Source organism: Triticum aestivum, chromosome 6B, assembly GCF_018294505.1.
Source record: "Triticum aestivum cultivar Chinese Spring chromosome 6B, IWGSC CS RefSeq v2.1, whole genome shotgun sequence".
Lineage (NCBI taxonomy): Eukaryota > Viridiplantae > Streptophyta > Magnoliopsida > Poales > Poaceae > Triticum > Triticum aestivum.
The window spans coordinates 332,060,446-332,076,813 of NC_057810.1; positions in this window are offsets into that span (position 1 = coordinate 332,060,446).

Sequence of the window (16,368 nt, forward strand, 5' to 3'; positions counted from 1 at the left end):
ATGTTCATCATTAAACCATCCTAACTTCGATGAATAAACCTTACTTGCATCAAATTTACATGCTACAACATGCTTAAATAAGCAAACATGCCATAAGTCATTGGACACAGAATCATCATCAAGTTTAGAGGTCATATCAAAATGATTAAAAATTGGTTCTTTTGCATCAACAGTTAATTCAATGGGTGCACTCAAAATTGCTGATATTTCAGTTGTTTGATCACATGACGCATTCATGACAGTAACAAGAGTCTCGAAAATAGGTGGTGTGCTCAAATCAACAGGTAACTCAACACATGATGCATTCAAGTTAACTAGGCATGCTTCATTCTCATGTGAAGTTATATCATCAAGACCTTTACTGTTACCTCGCAGAGATGTAGCTGATGTAGGTACGGACATTGACAATGTACCATACTCTTGAGATGATATCGCGCTCACAATCCAAGGTGGGGCTGCTCTAGTAGGTGCAATAGTGGAGTAACCAACCGGCGGTGGTGAGCATGAACTGGAATAGTAGTTATTGTAGTCACCCAATGCATCCTCCTGTATTTGTCTCTCAAAGGTACAGGCACGGACATACATACCAGTAATGCAACGAGGAATATACTGAAATCTTGCCTGAATATCATGGTTCAAACCACCAAAAAATCTATTCATTGTATCATCCTTAGATTCTTCTATGTCACAATGATGCATATAAGATTTGAACTCTTGGTAGTAAGCATGAACAGTGTTACTGCCTTGTTTTAATTGCTCCAATTTGCGACGCAATTCACGACGATAGTAAGGAGGAAAAAATTGTTGTCTCATTACAACTTTCAAAACTTTCCAAGTTGTGGGTTGGTTATCAATGTTTTTCTTACAATGTACACTCCACCAAACAGAAGCAAAACCAGTAAATGCTCTAATGGTAGCTCGTACTCTCTCAAGTTCAGAAAAATCATGGTGACTAAAAACTTGTTCTACTTCAAGCTCCCAAGCTAGATAAATAGCAGGATTAAATCTACCCTCAAATGATGGTAAAGAGATAACCTGACCATATGCTTGTGTGTGTTGTCCCAACTCTCGTGATGGTGAAGATGTGTCCGTCATCCAAGAACTTCTATCTCTGGAACCTGTCATGATTAGTAGAAACAAGAACCAAAATTCGAGAATAATGTTCCTATGAACTACTAGGATGTGGTTGTAAAGTGCTCACAGTAAAGCAAATATCAATATCTTACAAGTTCTTACCATGTGGCAGGTGGTGACAGGCAACCAGCGGTGTCAAATAACTCCGAAGATTGTGTAAAACGATTGCCAGGGGAACGTACGTATACACGGTGTAGAAATATGTGGAGCTGGGTTGGCTATATATGGTAGCAAAAGATTAGCAATAATCAATTCAAAGATGCAATGTTGAATAAATGCTCAACGACGGTACTGTGCTGGTCCTAGGCTAGACCGTACTAGAGACGCGAGCCTAGAACACTAATGAGGTCACGGCGTAGCACAACTAGCATCAATGAATGATACTAAGTAGCTCTTGACAGCAAGATATAAGTGAAGATCACAGCGGCAGTGAAGATAATGATGAAAAACAACTGCCAAGCAGAATATACAACAACTCTCTCTCCAACTTTCCTCTTGAAAAGTTTGAGACAATTTTCTGATAAATTCTTTCAAAGAATGCTACTAACTCAAGCTTTCCAATGCAAAAAGAATCACTCAATTCCGAGTTGATATGAGGAGTCAAAGAATTGTAAAACTGGCCTGAAAAATTGGAACAACCTATGTTCATGAACTTCGGAGGGCAAAAAGACCTATTTAGAAGCCGATTTTGAGGTATCAAATATCGAACAAGCTTCTGCAACTATTTAGATGCGGCTCATCGCTAGCTTCAATTTGAGTACTCACGGAGCCAAAACGGACTTCGTATAAGGAAGATACACCTGTTTTACTGAACAGTGCGCAAAACAGATTCCAATCCGAATTCAGATACGAGATTGATTCTAGATAGATCCAATTTTTTTTCTTCTCTATTTTTTTTCTCACGCTTTTTTTTTCTTTTTCTTCTCTCTCTTTTTCTTTTTTTTCCTTTTTCTCTTTTTTTTCTCTATCTTCTTTTTTTTCTTTCCAAGATAAACTAGATAAGATGCAGATTCGATCAGGCGAAGATGTGAATGACCTCAACTATGATTATTACAATGAACAGTGCGTAGCATGTGGTGGAAATTAATAGATGGGATGGTGGACAGCGGAAGGGATAATGATGCAGCGGCGGCGTGACTAATGTGAACAGAACTCGAAACTCTAAAGGAACTAGACGCTAAGACCAGCAACTGACACGACGATGCAACCGATAATTCAACTATGCAAGCAATGAATAGAAAATTGCAAATCTTTTGCTACCATATATAGCCAACCCAGCTCCACATATTTCTACACCGTGTATACGTACGTTCCCCTGGCAATCGTTTTACACAATCTAATCTAGGAAAACTGGAAATTCTCACCGAGCAACCTGAAAACTGATACCACTTGATAGAGGCGGGGTGTCCCGATCTTTCGATGAGATGATAACTATCGATTTGGTGAAGATGACTTTGACGATCCGACTACAAACGTGCACGACGTTGCGCCTTAGCAATCGCTAAACCAACTCCGAGAGGTTATTGACCACGCCGAAGCACAATCAACCTGACCACGAAGGTCTATTCCTGCAAGCAATCGAAGAACAAGCAAGAATATGATAAAGCAATCTGAATATTGCGAATATAGATGAAGTATTGATAAAGGTGGGAATTCGTAAGCGGTCTTGGTCTGGTCGTTGGACACAAACGAAGTACACGAAGTTGCAATGGCTAACTTTTAACTAAACAAATCCCAAGGAAAAGCTACTAGATGGATCTACTTATATAGGAGCAAGGGGTGGCGGCCAAGGAGGTGGGAGGACGTCCCAAGGCAGCCTAAAACTAAATCTAGGTCGTACAAGGCCAATGGGCCCAAGTGGAGGTGATGTAACACCTTTGGACTTGTAGTTTGACTCGGATTCTGCTGCAGCATCAGATTGTTTCGTCCACAACTCAACGCTCCGGACGAATTTGAAGGTCATTCCAATTGGGTTGGAAAGTGCACGAAATCTAGTTTCCAACAAAAAAAGAATCACCCAATTCGGAGTCCGTATGAAAAACTTGTGTGCGTTTTGAGTCAGGTATGTCTGTGCAGTCCGAATCTGAATCCAGAACGTGAGAGACTTGGACTCTATCTTCTCTTGGGCCAAAAGTGACGTGAGAGAACTTTTTCGACAGCAAATAAACATCTCTTTCTTCCTTATCTTCATATGTGGATTGTACAAATGTCCCATACACCTGCAATTAGACAAAACACAAAAGTGTGTGAAGTATTTTTGTTCTGGATAACATAAATAGATTATTGAATAGTTTGCACTAGAAATCACCTGACAAATATGCATATATGCAATATTTTTGGTCATATCCAAGGTAGTCATGTCCTCATCAATTTCGTCCCAAGGCTATTTTAGGTGCTGCGTCACCTTATTATTGGGCCAGGCCCATGTAATTTCGAAATACATAAGTATAGGCTATTTTTAGAGTCCGTATGTGTGGGGAAACAAGAGATAGGGTTGATTTCGGACCCCTCCACCAAGGGCCACGAAATTCCCCCCTCTTCCTCCATATATACAGCCCTTAGGGCATCGTTTAGACTTTGGGTTTTGTTTAGATTAAAAGTTCGCCATAGCTGCAACTTCGCGTACTTCGTTTGTGTTCAACGACCAGACAAAGGCGTCACAGAACCCCACCTTGATCCATAAAGCTTTCATCTTATATTCGCAATATCCAGATTGCAATCTCAGTTTCTTGCTTGTTCTTCGTTTGCTCGCAAGAAACAGATCCTCGTGGTCAGGTTGATCGTGCTCCGGCGTGGTCAATAACCTCTCGGAGTTGGTTTAGCGATTGCTAAGGCGCGACGTCCTCGCACGTTCGTAGTCGGATCGTCAAAGTCGACTTCCACCAAAGCGATATCCATCATCTCATCGAAAGACGGGACACCTTTGCCTCTATCACAAATGTACCTTTCTGGAGATGCTCTATGATCCGGGCAATCTCATTTGGTCGTAAATTGAAGAAAATCCAGCGGGTATATGCCTTATTCTCCTCGTTTTCGCCGAATGGCATGGTGTCACTCATGCACGTGAAAGCCAAGAACTAAAGGGCATTCCTAGCATCGGTCAATATATATGTGGAAACGATATCTCCACTATAGAGGACAAGAAATTTTGGGGCAGTCAGGCAAAAAGCGCACGAGAAAATGAAGTACTTTCAAGGATTGCCATAGACTGGACAGATGCTCACTAAGACGGTCATATTTTGTCATTAGGAGTCCATGTCGGACCCATAAGTACTCGCTGCTCGCAGCGAGCACGCGAATCCAAAAATATACTCCCCGATTGTGCCAGGAGGCCCGGAGTACCCTCAAATTCAGCCTTAAGGGGGACTTTTTGGCCCTAAAAGTCAAAGAATATCATTCGTCGCTGTTTTTCAGACAAGTTTCTGAACCCATTGGCACTTCCTTTTGATGGAAATTCGAGGGATTATGTTGCTTATAGACATTAGCCTCCCAGGTTGGGACAAACGTACCTTTCTGCAGATGCTCTATGATCCGGGCAATCTCATTTGGCCGTAAATTGAAGAAAATCCAGCATCTATATGCCTTATTCTCCTTGTTTTCGCCGGATGGCATGCTGTAACTCATGCGCATGAAAGCCAAGAACAAAAGGGCATTCTTGGCATCTGTCAATATATATGTGGAAACGATATCTCCAATATAGAGGACCAGAAATTTTGGGGTAGTCAGGCAAAAAGCGCACGAGAAAATGAAGTACTTTCAAGGACTGCCATGGATTGGACAGATGTTCACTAAAATGGACATAATTTTGTCATTCGGAGTCCATGTCAGACCCATAAGTACTCAAATTGCTCGTGGCGAGTGCGCAAATCGAAAAAATACTCCCCGCTTGCGCCAGGAGGCCTGGAGTACCCTCAAATTCAGCCTTAAGCAGGACTTTTTGGCCCTGAAAGTCAAAGAACATCATTCATTGCTGTTTTTCAGACAAGTTTCTGAACCCATTGGCACTTCCTTTTGAAGAAAATTCGTGAGATTATGTTGCTTATAGACATTAGCCCCCATGGTAGGGACAAATGTACCTTTATGCAGATGCTCTATGATCCGGGCAATCTCATTTGGCTGTAAATTGAAGAAAATCCAGCGGGTTTATGCCTTATTCTCCTCATTTTCGCCGGATGGCATGGTGTCACTCATGCACGTGAAAGCCAAGAACTAAAGGGCATTCCTAGCATTGGTCAATATATATGTGGAAACGATATCTCCACTATAGAGGACAAGAAATTTTGGGGCAGTCAGGCAAAAAGCGCACAAGAAAATGAAGTACTTTCAAGGATTGCCATAGAATGGACAGATGCTCACTAAGACGGTCATATTTTGCCATTAGGAGCCCGTGTCGGACCCATAAGTACTCGCTGCTCGCAGCGAGCGTGCGAATCCAAAAATATACTCCCCGCTTGCGCCAGGAGGCCCGGAGTACCCTCAAATTCAGCCTTAAGCAGGACTTTTTGGCCCTGAAAGTCAAAGAACATCATTGGCCATTGTTTTTCAGACAAGTTTCTGAACCCATTGGCACTTCGTTTTGAAGGAAATTCGAGGGATTATGTTGCTTATAGACATTAGCCCCCCAGGTAGGGACAACCGTACCTTTCTGCAGATGCTCTATGATCCGGGCAATCTTATTTGCCGTAAATTGAAGAAAATCCAGCGGCTATATGCCTTATTCTCCTTGTTTTCGCCAGATGGAATGCTGTAACTCATGCGCATGAAGGCAAAGAACAAAAGGGCATTCCTGGCATCGGTCAATATATATGTGGAAATGATATCTCCACTATAGAGGACAAGAAATTTTGCGGCAGTCAGGCAAAACCCGCATGAGAAAATGAAGTACTTTCAAGGACTGCCATAATTGGACAGATGTTCACTAAAACGGTCATAATTTTGTCATTCGGAGTCCGTGTCGGACTCATAAGTACTCAAACTGCTCGTGGCGAGCGTGTGAATCTAAAAAAATACTCCCCGCTTGCGCCAGGAGGCCTGGAGTACCCTCAACTTCAGCCTTAAGCAGGACTTTTTGGCCCTGAAAGTAAAAGAACATCATTCGTCGCTATTTTTCAGATAGGTTTCTGAACCCATTGGCACTTCCTTTTGTTGTAAATTCTAGAGATTATGTTGCTTATAGACATTAGCCCCCTGGTAGGGACAAACGTACCTTTCTGCAGGTGCTCTATGATCTGGGCAATCTCATTTGGCCGTAAATTGAAGAAAATCCAGCGGCTATATGCCTTATTCTCCTTGTTTTCGCCGGATGGCATGCTGTAACTCATGCGCGTGAAAGCCAAGAACTAAAGGGCATTCCTGGCATCCGTTAATATATATATGGAAACGATATCTCCACTATAGAGGACAAGAAATTTTGGGGCAGTCAGGCAAAAAGCGCACGAGAAAATGAAGTACTTTCAAGGACTGCCATAGAATGGACAGATGCTCACTAAGACGGTCATATTTTGTCATTATGAGTCCGTGTCGGACCCATAAGTACTCGCTGCTCGCGACGAGCGTGCGAATCCAAAAATATACTCCCCGCTTGCGCCAGGAGGCCCGGAGTACCCTCAAATTCAGCCTTAAGCAGGACTTTTTGGCCCTAAAAGTCAAAGAACATCATTCGTCGCTGTTTTCAGACAAGTTTCTGAACCCATTGGCACTTCCTTTTGAAGGAAATTCGAGGGATTATGTTGCTTATAGACATTAGCCCCCCAGGTAGGGACAAACGTACCTTTCTGCAGATGCTCTATAATCCGGGCAATCTCATTTGGACGTAAATTGAAGAAAATCCAGTAGCTATATGCCTTATTTTCCTTGTTTTCGCCGGATGGCATGCTGTAACTCATGCGCATGAAAGCCAAGAACAAAAGGGCATTCCTAGCATCAGTCAATATATATGTGGAAATGATATATCCACTATAGAGGACAAGAAATTTTGGGGCAGTCAGGCAAAACGCGCACGAGAAAATGAAGTACTTTCAAGAACTGCCATAGAATGGACAGATGTTCACTAAAACGGTCATAATTTGTTCATTAGGAGTCCGTGTCGGACGCATAAGTACTCAAACTGCTCGCGGCGAGCGTGCGAATCTAAAAAAATACTCCCTGCTTGCGCAAGGAGGCCAGGAGTACCCTCAACTTCAGCCTTAAGCAGGACTTTTTAGCCCTGAAAGTCAAAAAACATCATTCATCGCTATTTTTCAGACAGGTTTCTGAACCCATTGGCACTTCCTTTTGATGTAAATTCGAGAGATTATGTTGCTTATAGACATTAGCCCCCTGGTAGGGACAAACGTACCTTTCTGCAGATGCTCTATGATTCGGGCAATCTCATTTGGCCATAAATTGAAGAAAATCCAGCGGCTATATGCCTTATTCTCCTTGTTTTCGCCGGATGGCATGTTGTAACTCATGCGTGTGACAGCCAAGAACAAAAGGGCATTCCTAGCATCGGTCAATATATATGTGGAAACGACATTTCCACTATAGAGGACAAGAAATTTTGGGGCAGTCAGGCAAAAAGCGCACAAGAAAGTGAAGTACTTTCAAGGACTGCCATAGATTGGACAGATGTTCACTAAAACGGTCATAATTTTGTCATTTGGAGTCCTTGCCGGACCCACAAATACTCAAACTGCTCGCGGCGAGCGCACGAATCCAAAAAAATACTCCCCGCTTGCGCCAGGAGGCACGGAGTACCCTCAAATTCAGCCATAAGCAGGACTTTTTGGCCCTAAAAGTCAAAGAATATCATTCGTCGCTGTTTTTCAGACAAGTTGCTAAACCCATTGGCACTTCCTTTTGAAGGAAATTTGAGAGATTGTGTTGCTTATAGACATTAGCACCCCTGGTAGGACAAACCTACCTTTCTGCAGATGCTCTATGATCCGGGCAATCTCATTGGCCGTAAATTGAAGAAAATCCAGCGGCTATATGCCCTATTCTCCTTGTTTTCGCCGGATGGCATGCTGTAACTCATGCGCGTGAAAGCCAAGAACTAAAGGGCATTCCTCGCATCCGTTAATATATATGTGGAAACGATATCTCCACTATAGAGGACAAGAAATTTTGGGGCAGTCAGGCAAAAAGCGCACGAGAAAATGAAGTACTTTCAAGGACTGCCATAGAATGGACAGATGCTCACTAAGACGGTCATATTTTGTCATTATGAGTCCGTGTCGGACCCATAAGTACTCGCTGCTCGCGACGAGCGTGCGAATCCAAAAATATACTCCCCGCTTGCGCCAGGAGGCCTGGAGTACCCTCAAATTCAGCCTTAAGCAGGACTTTTTGGCCCTAAAAGTCAAAGAACATCATTCGTCGCTGTTTTCAGACAAGTTTCTGAACCCATTGGCACTTCCTTTTGAAGGAAATTCGAGGGATTATGTTGCTTATAGACATTAGCCCCCCAGGTAGGGACAAACGTACCTTTCTGCAGATGCTCTATAATCCGGGCAATCTCATTTGGCCGTAAATTGAAGAAAATCCAGTAGCTATATGCCTTATTTTCCTTGTTTTCGCCGGATGGCATGCTGTAACTCATGCGCATGAAAGCCAAGAACAAAAGGGCATTCCTAGCATCAGTCAATATATATGTGGAAATGATATATCCACTATAGAGGACAAGAAATTTTGGGGCAGTCAGGCAAAACGCGCACGAGAAAATGAAGTACTTTCAAGAACTGCCATAGAATGGACAGATGTTCACTAAAACGGTCATAATTTGTTCATTAGGAGTCCGTGTCGGACGCATAAGTACTCAAACTGCTCGCGGCGAGCGTGCGAATCTAAAAAAATACTCCCTGCTTGCGCAAGGAGGCCAGGAGTACCCTCAACTTCAGCCTTAAGCAGGACTTTTTAGCCCTGAAAGTCAAAAAACATCATTCATCGCTATTTTTCAGACAGGTTTCTGAACCCATTGGCACTTCCTTTTGATGTAAATTCGAGAGATTATGTTGCTTATAGACATTAGCCCCCTGGTAGGGACAAACGTACCTTTCTGCAGATGCTCTATGATTCGGGCAATCTCATTTGGCCATAAATTGAAGAAAATCCAGCGGCTATATGCCTTATTCTCCTTGTTTTCGCCGGATGGCATGTTGTAACTCATGCGTGTGACAGCCAAGAACAAAAGGGCATTCCTAGCATCGGTCAATATATATGTGGAAACGACATTTCCACTATAGAGGACAAGAAATTTTGGGGCAGTCAGGCAAAAAGCGCACAAGAAAGTGAAGTACTTTCAAGGACTGCCATAGATTGGACAGATGTTCACTAAAACGGTCATAATTTTGTCATTTGGAGTCCTTGTCGGACCCACAAATACTCAAACTGCTCGCGGCGAGCGCACGAATCCAAAAAAATACTCCCCGCTTGCGCCAGGAGGCACGGAGTACCCTCAAATTCAGCCATAAGCAGGACTTTTTGGCCCTAAAAGTCAAAGAATATCATTCGTCGCTGTTTTTCAGACAAGTTGCTAAACCCATTGGCACTTCCTTTTGAAGGAAATTTGAGAGATTGTGTTGCTTATAGACATTAGCACCCCTGGTAGGACAAACCTACCTTTCTGCAGATGCTCTATGATCCGGGCAATCTCATTGGCCGTAAATTGAAGAAAATCCAGCGGCTATATGCCTTATTCTCCTTGTTTTCGCCGGATGGCATGCTGTAACTCATGCGCGTGAAAGCCAAGAACTAAAGGGCATTCCTCGCATCCGTTAATATATATGTGGAAACGATATCTCCACTATAGAGGACAAGAAATTTTGGGGCAGTCAGGCAAAAAGCGCACGAGAAAATGAAGTACTTTCAAGGACTGCCATAGAATGGACAGATGCTCACTAAGACGGTCATATTTTGTCATTAGGAGTCCGTGTTGGACCCATAAGTACTCGCTGCTCGCGGCGAGCGTGCGAATCCAAAAATATACTCCCCGCTTGCGCCAGGAGGCCCGGAGTACCCTCAAATTCAGCCTTAAGCAGGACTTTTTGGCCCTAAAAGTCAAAGAACATCATTCGTCGCTGTTTTCAGACAAATTTCTGAACCCATTGGCACTTCCTTTTGAAGGAAATTCGAGGGATTATGTTGCTTATAGACATTAGCCCCCCAGGTAGGGACAAACGTACCTTTCTGCAGATGCTCTATGATCCGGGCAATCTCATTTGGCCGTAAATTGAAGAAAATCCAGCAGCTATATGCCTTATTTTCCTTGTTTTCGCCGGATGGCATGCTATAACTCATGCGCATGAAAGCCAAGAACAAAAGGGCATTCCTGGCATCAGTCAATATATATGTGGAAACGATATCTCCACTATAGAGGACAAGAAATTTTGGGGCAGTCAGGCAAAACGCGCACGAGAAAATGAAGTACTTTCAAGAACTGCCATAGAATGGACAGATGTTCACTAAAACGGTCATAATTTGTTCACTAGGAGTCCGTGTCGGACCCATAAGTACTCAAACTGCTCGCGGCGAGCATGCGAATCTAAAAAAATACTCCCCGCTTGTGCAAGGACGCCAGGAGTACCCTCAACTTCAGCCTTAAGTAGGACTTTTTGGCCCTGAAAGTCAAAGAACATCATTCGTCGCTATTTTTCAGACAGGTTTCTGAACCCATTGGCACTTGCTTTTGATGTAAATTCGAGAGATTATGTTGCTTATAGACATTAGCCCCCTGGTAGGGACAAACGTACCTTTCTGCAGATGCTCTATGATCCGGGCAATCTCATTTGGCCATAAATTGAAGAAAATCCAGCGGCTATATGCCTTATTCTCCTTGTTTTCGCCGGATGGCATGTTGTAACTCATGCGTGTGACAGCCAAGAACAAAAGGGCATTCCTAGCATCGGTCAATATATATGTGGAAACGACATTTCCACTATAGAGGACAAGAAATTTTGGGGCAGTCAGGCAAAAAGCGCACAAGAAAGTGAAGTACTTTCAAGGACTGCCATAGATTGGACAGATGTTCACTAAAATGGTCATAATTTTGTCATTTGGAGTCCTTGTCGGACCCACAAATACTCAAACTGCTCGCGGCGAGCGCACGAATCCAAAAAAATACTCCCCGCTTGCGCCAGGAGGCACGGAGTACCCTCAAATTCAGCCATAAGCAGGACTTTTTGGCCCTAAAAGTCAAAGAATATCATTCGTCGCTGTTTTTCAGACAAGTTTCTAAACCCATTGGCACTTTCTTTTGAAGGAAATTTGAGAGATTATGTTGCTTATAGACATTAGCACCCCTGGTAGGACAAACCTACCTTTCTACAGATGCTCTATGATCCGGGCAATCTCATTGGCCGTAAATTGAAGAAAATCCAGCGGCTATATGCCTTATTCTCCTTGTTTTCGCCGGATGGCATGTTGTAACTCATGCGCGTGAAAGCCAAGAACTAAAGGGCATTCCTGGCATCCGTTAATATATATGTGGAAACGATATCTCCACTATAGAGGACAAGAAATTTTGGGGCAGTCAGGCAAAAAGCGCACGAGAAAATGAAGTACTTTCAAGGACTGCCATAGAATGGACAGATGCTCACTAAGACGGTCATATTATGTCATTAGGAGTCCGTGTCGGACCCATAAGTACTCGCTGCTCGCGGCGAGCGTGCGAATCCAAAAATATACTCCCCGCTTGCGCCAGGAGGCCCGGAGTACCCTCAAATTCAGCCTTAAGCAGGACTTTTTGGCCCTAAAAGTCAAAGAACATCATTCGTCGCTGTTTTCAGACAAGTTTCTGAACCCATTGGCACTTCCTTTTGAAGGAAATTCGAGGGATTATGTTGCTTATAGACATTAGCACCCCAGGTAGGGACAAACGTACCTTTCTGCAGATGCTCTATGATCCGGGCAATCTCATTTGGCCGTAAATTGAAGAAAATCCAGCAGCTATATGCCTTATTTTCCTTGTTTTCGCCGGATGGCATGCTATAACTCATGCGCATGAAAGCCAAGAACAAAAGGGCATTCCTGGCATCAGTCAATATATATGTGGAAACAATATCTCCACTATAGAGGACAAGAAATTTTGGGGCAGTCAGGCAAAACGCGCACGAGAAAATGAAGTACTTTCAAGAGCTGCCATAGAATGGACAGATGTTCACTAAAATGGTCATAATTTGTTCACTAGGAGTCCATGTCGGACCCATAAGTACTCAAACTGCTCGCGGCGAGCATGCGAATCTAAAAAAATACTCCCCGCTTGTGCAAGGACGCCAGGAGTACCCTCAACTTCAGCCTTAAGTAGGACTTTTTGGCCCTGAAAGTCAAAGAACATCATTCGTCGCTATTTTTCAGACAGGTTTCTGAACCCATTGGCACTTCCTTTTGATGTAAATTCGAGAGATTATGTTGCTTATAGACATTAGCCCCCTGGTAGGGACAAACGTACCTTTCTGCAGATGCTCTATGATCCGGGCATTCTCATTAGGCCATAAATTGAAGAAAATCCAGCGGCTATATGCCTTATTCTCCTTGTTTTCGCCGGATGGCATGTTGTAACTCATGCGTGTGACAGCCAAGAACAAAAGGGCATTCCTAGCATCGGTCAATATATATGTGGAAACGACATTTCCACTATGGAGGACAAGAAATTTTGGGGCAGTCAGGCAAAAAGCGCACAAGAAAGTGAAGTACTTTCAAGGACTGCCATAGATTGGACAGATGTTCACTAAAACGGTCATAATTTTGTCATTTGGAGTCCTTGTCGGACCCACAAATACTCACACTGCTCGCGGCGAGCGCACGAATCCAAAAAAATACTCCCCGCTTGCGCCAGGAGGCACGGAGTACCCTCAAATTCAGCCATAAGCAGGACTTTTTGGCCCTAAAAGTCAAAGAATATCATTCGTCGCTGTTTTTCAGACAAGTTTCTAAACCCATTGGCACTTCCTTTTGAAGGAAATTTGAGAGATTGTGTTGCTTATAGACATTAGCACCCCTGGTAGGACAAACCTACCTTTCTGCAGATGCTCTATGATCCGGGCAATCTCATTGGCCGTAAATTGAAGAAAATCCAGCGGCTATATGCCTTATTCTCCTTGTTTTCGCCGGATGGCATGCTGTAACTCATGCGCGTGAAAGCCAAGAATTAAAGGGCATTCCTGGCATCCGTTAATATATATGTGGAAACGATATCTCCACTATAGAGGACAAGAAATTTTGGGGCAGTCAGGCAAAAAGCGCACGAGAAAATGAAGTACTTTCAAGGACTGCCATAGAATGGACAGATGCTCACTAAGACGGTCATATTTTGTCATTAGGAGTCCGTGTCGGACCCATAAGTACTCGCTGCTCGCGGCGAGCGTGCGAATCCAAAAATATACTCCCCGCTTGCGCCAGGAGGCCCGGAGTACCCTCAAATTCAGCCTTAAGCAGGACTTTTTGGCCCTAAAAGTCAAAGAACATCATTCGTCGCTGTTTTCAGACAAGTTTCTGAACCCATTGGCACTTCCTTTTGAAGGAAATTCGAGGGATTATGTTGCTTATAGACATTAGCCCCCCAGGTAGGGACAAACGTACCTTTCTGCAGATGCTCTATGATCCGGGCAATCTCATTTGGCCGTAAATTGAAGAAAACCAGCAGCTATATGCCTTATTTTCCTTGTTTTCGCCGGATGGCATGCTATAACTCATGCGCATGAAAGCCAAGAACAAAAGGGCATTCCTGGCATCAATCAATATATATGTGGAAACGATATCTCCACTATAGAGGACAAGAAATTTTGGGGCAGTCAGGCAAAACGCGCACGAGAAAATGAAGTAATTTCAAGAACTGCCATAGAATGGACAGATGTTCACTAAAACGGTCATAATGTGTTCACTAGGAGTCCGTGTCGGACCCATAAGTACTCAAACTGCTTGCGGCGAGCATGCGAATCTAAAAAAATACTCCCCGCTTGTGCAAGGAGGCCAGGAGTACCCTCAACTTCAGCCTTAAGTAGGACTTTTTGGCCCTGAAAGTCAAAGAACATCATTCATCACTATTTTTCAGACAGGTTTCTGAACCCATTGGCACTTCCTTTTGATGTAAATTCGAGAGATTATGTTGCTTATAGACATTAGCCCCCTGGTAGGGACAAACGTACCTTTCTACAGATGCTCTATGATCCGGGCAATCTGATTTGGCCATAAATTGAAGAAAATCCAGCGGCTATATGCCTTATTCTCCTTGTTTTCGCCGGATGGCATGTTGTAACTCATGCGTGTGACAGCCAAGAACAAAAGGGCATTCCTAGCATCGGTCAATATATATGTGGAAACGACATTTCCACTATAGAGGACAAGAAATGTTGGGGCAGTCAGGCAAAAAGCGCACAAGAAAGTGAAGTACTTTCAAGGACTGCCATAGATTGGACAGATGTTCACTAAAACGGTCATAATTTTGTCATTTGGAGTCCTTGTCGGACCCACAAATACTCAAACTGCTCGCGGCGAGCGCACGAATCCAAAAAAATACTCCCCGCTTGCGCCAGGAGGCACGGAGTACCCTCAAATTCAGCCATAAGCAGGACTTTTTGGCCCTAAAAGTCAAAGAATATCATTCGTCGCTGTTTTTCAGACAAGTTTCTAAACCCATTGGCACTTTCTTTTGAAGGAAATTTGAGAGGTTATGTTGCTTATAGACATTAGCACCCCTGGTAGGACAAACCTACCTTTCTACAGATGCTCTATGATCCGGGCAATCTCATTGGCCGTAAATTGAAGAAAATCCAGCGGCTATATGCCTTATTCTCCTTGTTTTCGCCGGATGGCATGTTGTAACTCATGCGCGTGAAAGCCAAGAACTAAAGGGCATTCCTGGCATCCGTTAATATATATGTGGAAACGATATCTCCACTATAGAGGACAAGAAATTTTGGGGCAGTCAGGCAAAAAGCGCACGAGAAAATGAAGTACTTTCAAGGACTGCCATAGAATGGACAGATGGTCACTAAGACGGTCATATTTTGTCATTAGGAGTCCGTGTCGGACCCATAAGTACTCGCTGCTCGCGGCGAGCGTGCGAATCCAAAAATATACTCCCCGCTTGCGCCAGGAGGCCCGGAGTACCCTCAAATTCAGCCTTAAGCGGGACTTTTTGGCCCTAAAAGTCAAAGAACATCATTCGTCGCTGTTTTCAGACAAGTTTCTGAACCCATTGGCACTTCCTTTTGAAGGAAATTCGAGGGATTATGTTGCTTATAGACATTAGCACCCCAGGTAGGGACAAACGTACCTTTCTGCAGATGCTCTATGATCCGGGCAATCTCATTTGGCCGTAAATTGAAGAAAATCCAGCAGCTATATGCCTTATTTTCCTTGTTTTCGCCGGATGGCATGCTATAACTCATGCGCATGAAAGCCAAGAACAAAAGGGCATTCCTGACATCAGTCAATATATATGTGGAAACGATATCTCCACTATAGAGGACAAGAAATTTTGGGGCAGTCAGGCAAAACGCGCACGAGAAAATGAAGTACTTTCAAGAGCTGCCATAGAATGGACAGATGTTCACTAAAACGGTCATAATTTGTTCACTAGGAGTCCATGTCGGACCCATAAGTACTCAAACTGCTCGCGGCGAGCATGCGAATCTAAAAAAATACTCCCTGCTTGTGCAAGGAGGCCAGGAGTACCCTCAACTTCAGCCTTAAGTAGGACTTTTTGGCCCTGAAAGTCAAAGAACATCATTCGTCGCTATTTTTCAGACAGGTTTCTGAACCCATTGGCACTTCCTTTTGATGTAAATTCGAGAAATTATGTTGCTTATAGACATTAGCCCCCTGGTAGGGACAAACGTACCTTTCTGCAGATGCTCTATGATCCGGGCAATCTCATTTGGCCATAAATTGAAGAAAATCCAGCGGCTATATGCCTTATTCTCCTTGTTTTCGCCGGATGGCATGTTGTAACTCATGCGTGTGACAGCCAAGAACAAAAGGGCATTCCTAGCATCGGTCAATATATATGTGGAAACGACATTTCCACTATGGAGGACAAGAAATTTTGGGGCAGTCAGGCAAAAAGCGCACAAGAAAGTGAAGTACTTTCAAGGACTGCCATAGATTGGACAGATGTTCACTAAAACGGTCATAATTTTGTCATTTGGAGTCCTTGTCGGACCCACAAATACTCACACTGCTCGCGGCGAGCGCACGAATCCAAAAAAATACTCCCCGCTTGCGCCAGGAGGCACGGAGTACCCTCAAATTCAG